Source organism: Heptranchias perlo, chromosome 19 (genome assembly GCF_035084215.1).
Source record: "Heptranchias perlo isolate sHepPer1 chromosome 19, sHepPer1.hap1, whole genome shotgun sequence".
In the NCBI taxonomy this organism is placed as follows: domain Eukaryota; kingdom Metazoa; phylum Chordata; class Chondrichthyes; order Hexanchiformes; family Hexanchidae; genus Heptranchias; species Heptranchias perlo.
This window is the reverse complement of record NC_090343.1, coordinates 47377902-47386627: the sequence shown is the minus strand read 5'-3', so window position 1 is coordinate 47386627 and position 8726 is coordinate 47377902. Positions and strand designations below refer to the sequence as shown.

The 8726-nt window shown below is 43.6% G+C and overlaps 1 long non-coding RNA gene across 1 annotated transcript; it reads right to left on the bottom strand.

Annotated features, from left to right (window-relative positions):
* Window positions 1–1602: 1602 nt before the first annotated feature.
* Window positions 1603–5835, bottom strand: LOC137335504 (uncharacterized). The gene is made up of 3 exons (XR_010966438.1): window positions 5768–5835; window positions 5092–5119; window positions 1603–1728 (listed from the first exon to the last, which is right to left on the bottom strand). It is a non-coding gene; the product is annotated as an uncharacterized lncRNA (long non-coding RNA).
* Window positions 5836–8726: the final 2891 nt, after the last annotated feature.

Sequence of the window (8726 nt, the reverse complement as noted above, 5' to 3'; positions counted from 1 at the left end):
GTGGGGCAGTAGTTAAATTGGCATTCATGTCATTCATTGTAGACTTGGGTCCTAATTCAACCAAGCTCCCTTGTGGATACAGGCCCAGAGCAAAAAAATGCTGACCACTCACTATGCTAGTTTACTTATATATACCAATCTAAGGTAATAAGGATGCCTGAGTGTGGGAAAGTTTACATACATAAATGAGGGTGCTCTCAAAGTGGAGCTATTGTGTTTGGGTGGAGTGGAGGGGGCTGTCCCATGCTGATCTGGGGGTTGTCAGTGCAAACAGTGAGTGCTCAAAAAGGGAAAAGGTTTAATTCCCTAGTATTTGTAGTTTTAAACTTTGAAGAGCATTCTCTGGATAGTTTTCACTGCACAATACAGTCTACTTGAGATCAGTGCTACCTGCCATTGGTATCAGACTAGAAAACATTAGTGCAGATTTGATTGACCAAATGGTCCGAGGGTGCTGTACATGATTCTATCAACGCAAGGGTTACTATCAAAGACGAACACTCACGTTCAAATCACTTGTACATCAATTAATCTCCATAGTTAACAGTTGTCACAGTCAGAGGGAGAACAGCTACAACATTTGACACACCACCACACAAGCAATGCTGTTAACTTGAAAAAAAATTAAGAGTTTCTTCTAGCCTCAAGTTCAGTACTGTAGGTCTTAATTCTCTGTAACCCTATGGTCCTGTCAATTTCACTTCCATCCTACATTAATTCTGCAGCACTGATCAGATTCAGATTGTTTCAAGTTATTTATCAATCCATGTTTGATGGTTTTATTTGAAACTTGCCTGTTATCCATTTGCCAATTGTCTTAATTCCACATTTCCTGATCTGAACACCTTATTCATCTTGCATTTTATTTGCAAAATATCTAGCTTTCAGTTTACCCTCCCACCCCAATTGTTCTGACTTGTTCCCCTCACCAGTCATTTTCCAATGTTCTTGAAGTGCTCACTTTTCTCCTGCTGCTCCAAAGAGTCCCCAGATACTAATGTGACCTACAAAGCTCATTTTTCATTTGATTTCTATCCAGCTCAATTCCCTCTGCATGCTCCTCAAACTTGGCTTTCAGAAAATCATCTTCAATCTGCTGTCCTTCACAATTCTCAAACTTGTTCTGTTCTCTTCCACAATCATGTGTTGCTATCCTGGTACTGCTCTGAAATTCGTTGTCTTCAAAACTTACCTCACATTCTGTCAGTTTTCTCCCTCTCAGCTCAACAGCTCTTACCACGTGGGCGCTGTCCAACCAAGCTTCCTGGTTCTTGGTCCTCCAAGTTGGCTTTCCATCTAATAATATACGTGAAAAAAGCTTGACAAAGCACCAAGGCTAGAACATCCTATACCTTGGATAAAATCCCATTTACAGTAAGGTGCATAAATAGCAGTACAATCCTTAAAAGGTGAAGACCACACGTTTCCTTTTCTACACTAGAGCTCTGATTAATTAAATGAGGTAGATCGCTGTGGTGCAAGATCTGAACTTGTCCAACAAGGACAATCCAACCTAGTACGTTAGTTGATGCTGCAGTCCAACTAACTACGCCTCTGGGCTGAGAATCATGCTCTGCCATCCATTGATTACTTACCTGGATGAGTCCCATTGTCGTATCTTTTCCCATCCACATCTGCACCTTTCTGCCTGTACACCAACCTCTACCTTCCTTACAGTCAATGGTTTGTAGTTAATAGGATGATGCATACATGGAAGAGGATTTACATCTGCAAGATATCAATGCAATGAGTTGCGATACATGTATCTCTAATAAATGTTACCTACTTTCGAAACAGTTTTTGTTTGAAGTTTGATGTCATACATCTGGGATAGGGCTAGCAACAAAGAAAAAGTAATAAAAGTTTGTGGTAATCTCAAGAGCCACATAACAACCCCCAGCCCTTCTTGCAGAATTCAACCACAAACTAAACCTCAGTTCTTAGAGAAGGTGATCAATGCCTATTAAAGGAGTGTGAAATATTGGATGGGATAAACAATGAGAGGAAATATTAAGGGGATTAGCATCTTTGAAGGCAGATGAAATCTATTCCGGGCTGTTAAGAAAAGGAGAAAAGAACAGAGGTTCTGACCATCTTCCAATCCTCTCTGGCTACAGGCATGGTGCTAGACAAGTGGAGGACTGCTAATAATGTACCGTTTTTAAAAAATGGAGAAAGGGATAGACTGAGCAATTACAGACCAGTCAGCCTAACCTCAGTAATGGGCAAATTATTGGAAAAAATTCTGACAGTTAAATTGCCATTTAGAAAGACACGGATCAATCAAGGACAGTCAGCATGGATTTGTTAAGGGTAGGTCATGTATGACTTCTTTTTGAGGAGGCAACAAGGAGGGTCGATGAGGGTAGCACGATTGATGTAGTCTACATGGATTTTAGCAAGGTTTTTGACAAGGTCTTACATGGCAGACTGGTCTGAAAAGTAAAAGTCCATGGGATTCAAGGGAGAGTGGTAAATTAGATCCACAATTGGCTCAGTGGCAGGAAGCAAAAGGTTAATGGTCAATAGGTGTTTCCAGTGGGGTTCCACAGGGCTCAGTACTAGGTCTCTTGCTTTTTATGGTAAACCTCGATTTAGACTTAAATGTAGGGGGCATGGTTAAGAAGTTTGCAGATGATACAAAAATTCCCATTTGGTTGATAGTGAGAAGGAAGCTGTAGACTGCAGGAAGATTTCAATGGACTGGTCAGGCAGGCAGAAAAGAGGCAAATGGAATTCAATCTGGAGGAGTGTGAGGTAATGCATTTGGGAAGGACAAACAAGGCAAGGGAATACACAATAAATGGGAGGATACTGAAGTGTAGAGGAACAGAGGGAGCTTGGAGTGCATGTCAACAGATCCCGGAAGGTAGCAGGACAGGTAGATAAGGTAGTTAAAAAGGCATATGGGATACTTTTTTAAATTCGTTCATGGGATGTGGGCGTCACTGGCAAGGCCAGCATTTATTGCCCATCCCTAATTGCCCTTGAGAAGGTGGTGGTGAGCCGCCCTCTTGAACCGCTGCAGTTCATGTGGTGAAGGTTCTCCCACAGTGCTGTTAGGGAGTTCCAGGATTTTGACCCAGCGACGATGAAGGAACGGCGATATATTTCCAAGTCAGGATGGTGTGTGACTTGGAGGGGAACGTGCAGGTGGTGCTGTTCCCAAGTGCCTGCTGCCCTTGTCCTTCTGGGTGGTAGAGGACGTGGATTTGGGAGGTGCTGTCGAAGAAGCCTTGGCGAGTTGCTGTAGTACATCCTGTGGATGGTACACACTGCAGCCATGGTGCACTGGTGGTGAAGGGAGTGAATGTTTAGGGTGGCGGATGGGGTGCCAATCAAGTGGGCTGCTTTATCCTGGATGGTGTTGAGCTTCGAGTGTTGTTGGACCCATCCAGGCAAGTGGAGAGTATTCAATCACACACCTGACTTGTGCCTTGTAGATGGTGGAAGATTGGGCAGTCAGGAGGTGAGCCACTCGCCACAGAATACCCAGCCTTTGGCCCGCTCTTGTGGCCACAGTATTTATGTGGCTGGTCCAATTAAGTTTCTGGTCAATGGTGACCCCCAGGATGTTGGTGAGGGAATCGGCAATGGTAATGCCATTGAATGTTAAGGGGAGGTGGTTAGACTCTTGTTGGAGATGGTCATTGCCTGGCATGAATGTTACTTGCCACTTATCAGCCCAAGCCTGGATATTGCTGCATACGGGCATGGACTGGGGTTGCGAATGGAACTGAACACTCTGCAATCATCAGCGAACATCCCCATTTCTGACCTTATGATGGAGGAAAGGTCATTGATGAAGCAGCTAAAGATGGTTGGGCCTAGGATACTGCCCTGAGGAACTCCTGATGCAATGTCCTGGGGCTAAGATGATTGGCTTCCAACAACCACTACCATCTTCCTTTGTGCTAGGTATGACTCCAGTCACTGGAGAGTTTGCCCCCTGATTCCTATTGAAATACTTTCCTTTATTAGCCAAGGCATAGAATATAAGAGCAGGGAGGTTATGCTAGAACTGTATAAAACACTAGTCAGGCCACAGCTTGAGTACTGCATACAGTTCTGGTCACCACATTATAGGAAAGATGTGATTGCACCAGAGAGGGTGCAGAGGAGATTTACAAGGATATTGCCAGGACTGGAGAATTTTAGCTATGAGGAAAGATTGGATAGGTTGGGGTTGTTTTCTTTGGAACAGAGGCAGCTGACAGGAGATTTAATTGAGGTATATAAAATTATGAGGGGCCTAGATAGAGTGGATTTCCCTTAGCAGAGGGGTCAATAACCAGGGGGCATAGATTTAAAGTAATTGGTAGAAAGATTAGAGGGGAGTTGAGGAGAATTCTTTTTCACCAAAGGGTGGTAGGGGTCTGGAACTCAATGCCTGAGAGGGTGATAGAGGCAGAAACTCTCACATTTAAAAGGTGCTTGGATATGCACTTGAAGTGCCATAACCTACAGGGCTACGGACCAAGAGCTGGAAAGTGAGATTAGACTGGATAGTTCTTTCAGCTAGCACAGACACGATGGGCCGAATGGCCTCCTTCTGTGCTGTAAATTTCTACAATTCTAAATGCAGAGAAATCATTTTTCAATACTTTACGTTCCAAACACTAAAATCAGAAGGATAAGAGGCAGAAACATTAAGTATAAACATCACAAGAACAAGTCAGACCATTAAAAAGAGTTTTTTTTACTCTACACTTACACAATGTGAAAGATCTGAATTCAAAAGCTCCAATGTGAACAGTCACCATCTCAATGCATCTACAGCTATGAAAATTCAAAACTTGGTACCAGTTAATGTTCAGAGATCCACATGAAGTTATCTCCATGGTCAAGTGATTTTAAACACTCCAATTTAGAAAAGTTCTTGTGTTTAATCAGCCCTATGCAGAGAGCAGAGTCTTGCTTTTACAACTAGACACAAGCCAGCTTGGCAGTGGGAGATTGGTGGTCAAAGACAAAACAATTCAGCCTGCACTGTATCATGCTTTCAACAATGAGACTAAATGGAAAGGAGCCCTTTGCCTGAGTTCTAGGAATCCCAACACAAACTAACAAGTGTAATTTCAGTATTCTTACCTTCATAGAGCACTCTGAACAGATTGATCTGTAGAAAGCAAGAAAGTAGTTACTGGTTGCTATTTGTTACACAAGGAAACTGACACCTATAGATTAGGTCTGGTAACAGAATGTTCATTACCTAATGGTTATTTAGCACAAAGGTTTTTTGGGCATCACTTAGTTATAATGCCTTTGTTTAACTGCATAAGTCAAATAGCAGTGAAGGCCCTCGCACCATGGGGATGTTACTGCATTGTGTGCTTTTAACATTCATTCCATCCCCATTCTGGGGGAATCCAGAACAAGGAGGCATAATCTTAAAATTAGAGCTAGGCTGTTCAGGGGCGATGTCAGAAAGCACTTCTTCACAGGGTAGTAGAAATCTGGACCAACCATTCCCACCCCCACAAAATGCAATTGAGGCTGGGGGTCAATTGCAAATTTCAAAACTGAGATTGATAGATTTTTGTTAGACAAGGGTATTAAAGGGTTACAGAACCAAAGTGGGAAGATGGACTTAAGATACAGATCAGCCATAGTCTAATTGAATAGAACAGGCCCAAGAGGCTGAATGGCCTACTCCATTTTAGGTGAGATACACCTCAATTGCTGAATTTGTTTATCAGGAATGAAGTTATGTACTTGCTAGATACACACAGACCCCAAAAAACAAACTTAATACCACTGATCTTACCTTTTTACAGAAGTGACAAGTGAGAGCCCAGGTAAAGAAAAACTCCCTTTCGCAAAAGAAACAGAACTGAAAGACATTTTCATTGTGTTAGTCTGTTGCAAGTCAAGAAATACAATAGTCCCTTCAAATATAATAAATAAACAAACTAACCACATTTACCCAACCCATGGAGAACAGAAAAAAAGTGAACTCTTCAATTGTTGGCCAATACAAAAAGGACTGTTGGTCCAGGAATTGCCAGATGGAGACCTGGACCTTGTCAGACATCCCAGGAACCCATTCACAATATGATCAGCCATCCACAAGAGTGGGGACTAGGGTTACGGTCAACTCCACCCCTCTTCCTATGTTCTTACAAGGGAATGAGTCCCTCTCCCAGAAGCAAATTGGAATCGGAGGATGTGGAGAGAAAACACCAATCTTAAACATGGTATAGGAAAATGTATACATAAACAGGGTATCACACCCCAGGGAAAAATGGTCCATAGGGAATAGGAGCACAATAGGACACAGAGGGAAAGGATAACTCCGGTACTCGAGATTCCCCCCAGGAAAAATGCCTCAGTAAATATCTTACAATCTCTTCATGAACTGCACATTTTCAGCCCCCCCACCCTGATAAACACTCCCTCCCTCTGCATCTTCCCCCTCCCTTCATCCCATTGGTGGCAGAGTCTTCAGTTGGGGGTCCTACACTCGAATTATTTCCCTAAACTTCTCACCCTCTCTACCCCTCTGAGGAGAGCACCCATAGCAAGCCATACGCTGAGCATATCCAGATTCCTGCAATCCAATTCCCATCATGGCTGAACTCAGTTATGTCCCTGAAGGTCAAAAGCTCTGAACCATCCAAACAGAGGTCCAAGCTGGTGTGGCATTTCCACAGGATACCCAGTTCATCTCCCCCACGAACGCAAGAGGCCTGGGGCAGCCTCCAAATTGTTCAAAAGCAGAAGAGTGGCCATATTGATCAACAAGCATCTTCACCCTGGAGACAACCCACCCCCAGGAGACAGTCATTCTATCCTTATAAAAAGGAAATAGTGGAATAGTATAAATCCTCACACGGTTGCCAATCCTCCAGGATGTAGACTCCATATTCTCCACTGCAGCCTTGCTCACATGCTACTCCCCGCTGTCCCACATGGGAGGGCCAAGGAATGCAAGAGTATGGCAAACAGGGTATCTAACAATCAGAATAATGCAATAACCTAGGCATGATAGATGCCAAGTGTCCCAGAGGGGAAACACAAAACTCACTGCAGAACCATGTCCACTGGCACTGACCTCCCTTCCATGTAGCCGGCCAAGGTCTCAGGTGGATAGAGTGTGGGCCACGCATGGCTATGCTGCCCAATCAACAAGATCTCGGGGTGGGTTAATGAGTAGGGGAAGAGGCCTACTCTGGGAAGCCACTCCTGGTGCTGCCAAAGGACAGGGCCCCAACCTCCTGAAGTCCTTCACTGTACATGAAACACACTAGCCAGCCCTCAATTCAGCCAGGTGCCAGGAACTGTCAAATCACCCACACCTCCCAAACAGCACAGTTCCCAGCATGTGTTGGACAAACTGTACAGTAATTTCAAAGATACACGGATGCACTTAAGGAAATTGAAAAAAAAAACTATGAAATAAATGCAAAAAAGGGTAAAGGGGAGTGCATCTCCAGGATCACAGGCTAAAAGGAACAGGTCATTTCAAACTCAACTAAAATTCACTACTTAATTTCTAGCACAGAACATTTATATTTGATATTTCAAGTTTCCCCTCCCCCCGACTCCTGCACAAACTTTCTCCCTCCCCTCCCAAAGGCAGCAAGCCTTGCTGGGCTAGGATTCCATGGATGCCACTAGCACTCCAGTACCTCACACAAGAGCTAGCAGAGTGCTGGCAGACTGTTCATCGGTGGGGCTTCCCAATGGAGCACAATCTCATCCTCAACACGCAGCGAGAATTGTTGGACAGCAGTGAAAACCCTGACTGAAAAGCACCTCTTGGAGCAATTGCCTATACCACAAATTACCCAAGAGGTAGGGGGGGAAATGATGGCAAGCTGCTCCAAGACCACTTTGTCCACAAAGTGCACAGGTGGCCCAAGGATGACTCATCCCATTCCTGTCTGGTGGGAAACACTACTTCAGAGACTCAAATTCTGGTTCAGTTTTGTAATCTCTAATTGGACAGTTTCTCATGTTACAATTTTTTTTGGGAGGCAGGAGGGTACAGAAGGAGAAGAGAAACAGCCATTAGCTATGCTTAATTATGTCCATCTCAAGAGATCAATAACGTATTGAGATCTGAACGCTTCACAAATATATGGTCGAACTGGAGCTTCATTTCTGCAAGGCATGTTCTCCAGCCCTCTCCCTTCCCCCAACTACTTGGGAAGCAACCAATCTAACAGTGGTCACGGAGTCTGCCTTAAAAAAATTTACACATCTTCAAAACAATTCAAGAACAGACTCCATGAATACCATCATGGATACTCTAGAACTGGAATTGGCCAAAGTTCTTGAGCACCCAAACCTTCTACACGGTGGCAAATGAGGAAGCCAGGCGATTAGCTGCATGGGACTACAGAAACTCCGTGGCAGGATTTTACCAGTTTTTTTTTCCTTTTTGAGGACAGGAAGGAATTTCTGCAGCGTCACCAGAAATAACTATTAGTGCTAACCTTGTCTTTCACCGTTCTGCGATTTCCCACTTCTCTTTTTGTTACGGTCTGACAAATGCACACAAGTTCTTTGATTAAGAGCGAAGAAGAATAGTGGAATTCCTCCTGAATAGAAAAAAAATAACCTACTACTCAACCCAGAAACAAGTCAGCAAGCATTTCATACATTGACTTAAATTTAAAGGATAGAAGGATGCTACGTTTAGAATGTGCAAAGGACTAAGAGGCAGTGGATACTACTTGTTCATAGGTTTTCAGGATAGAAATACGGTTATAGTGACATCA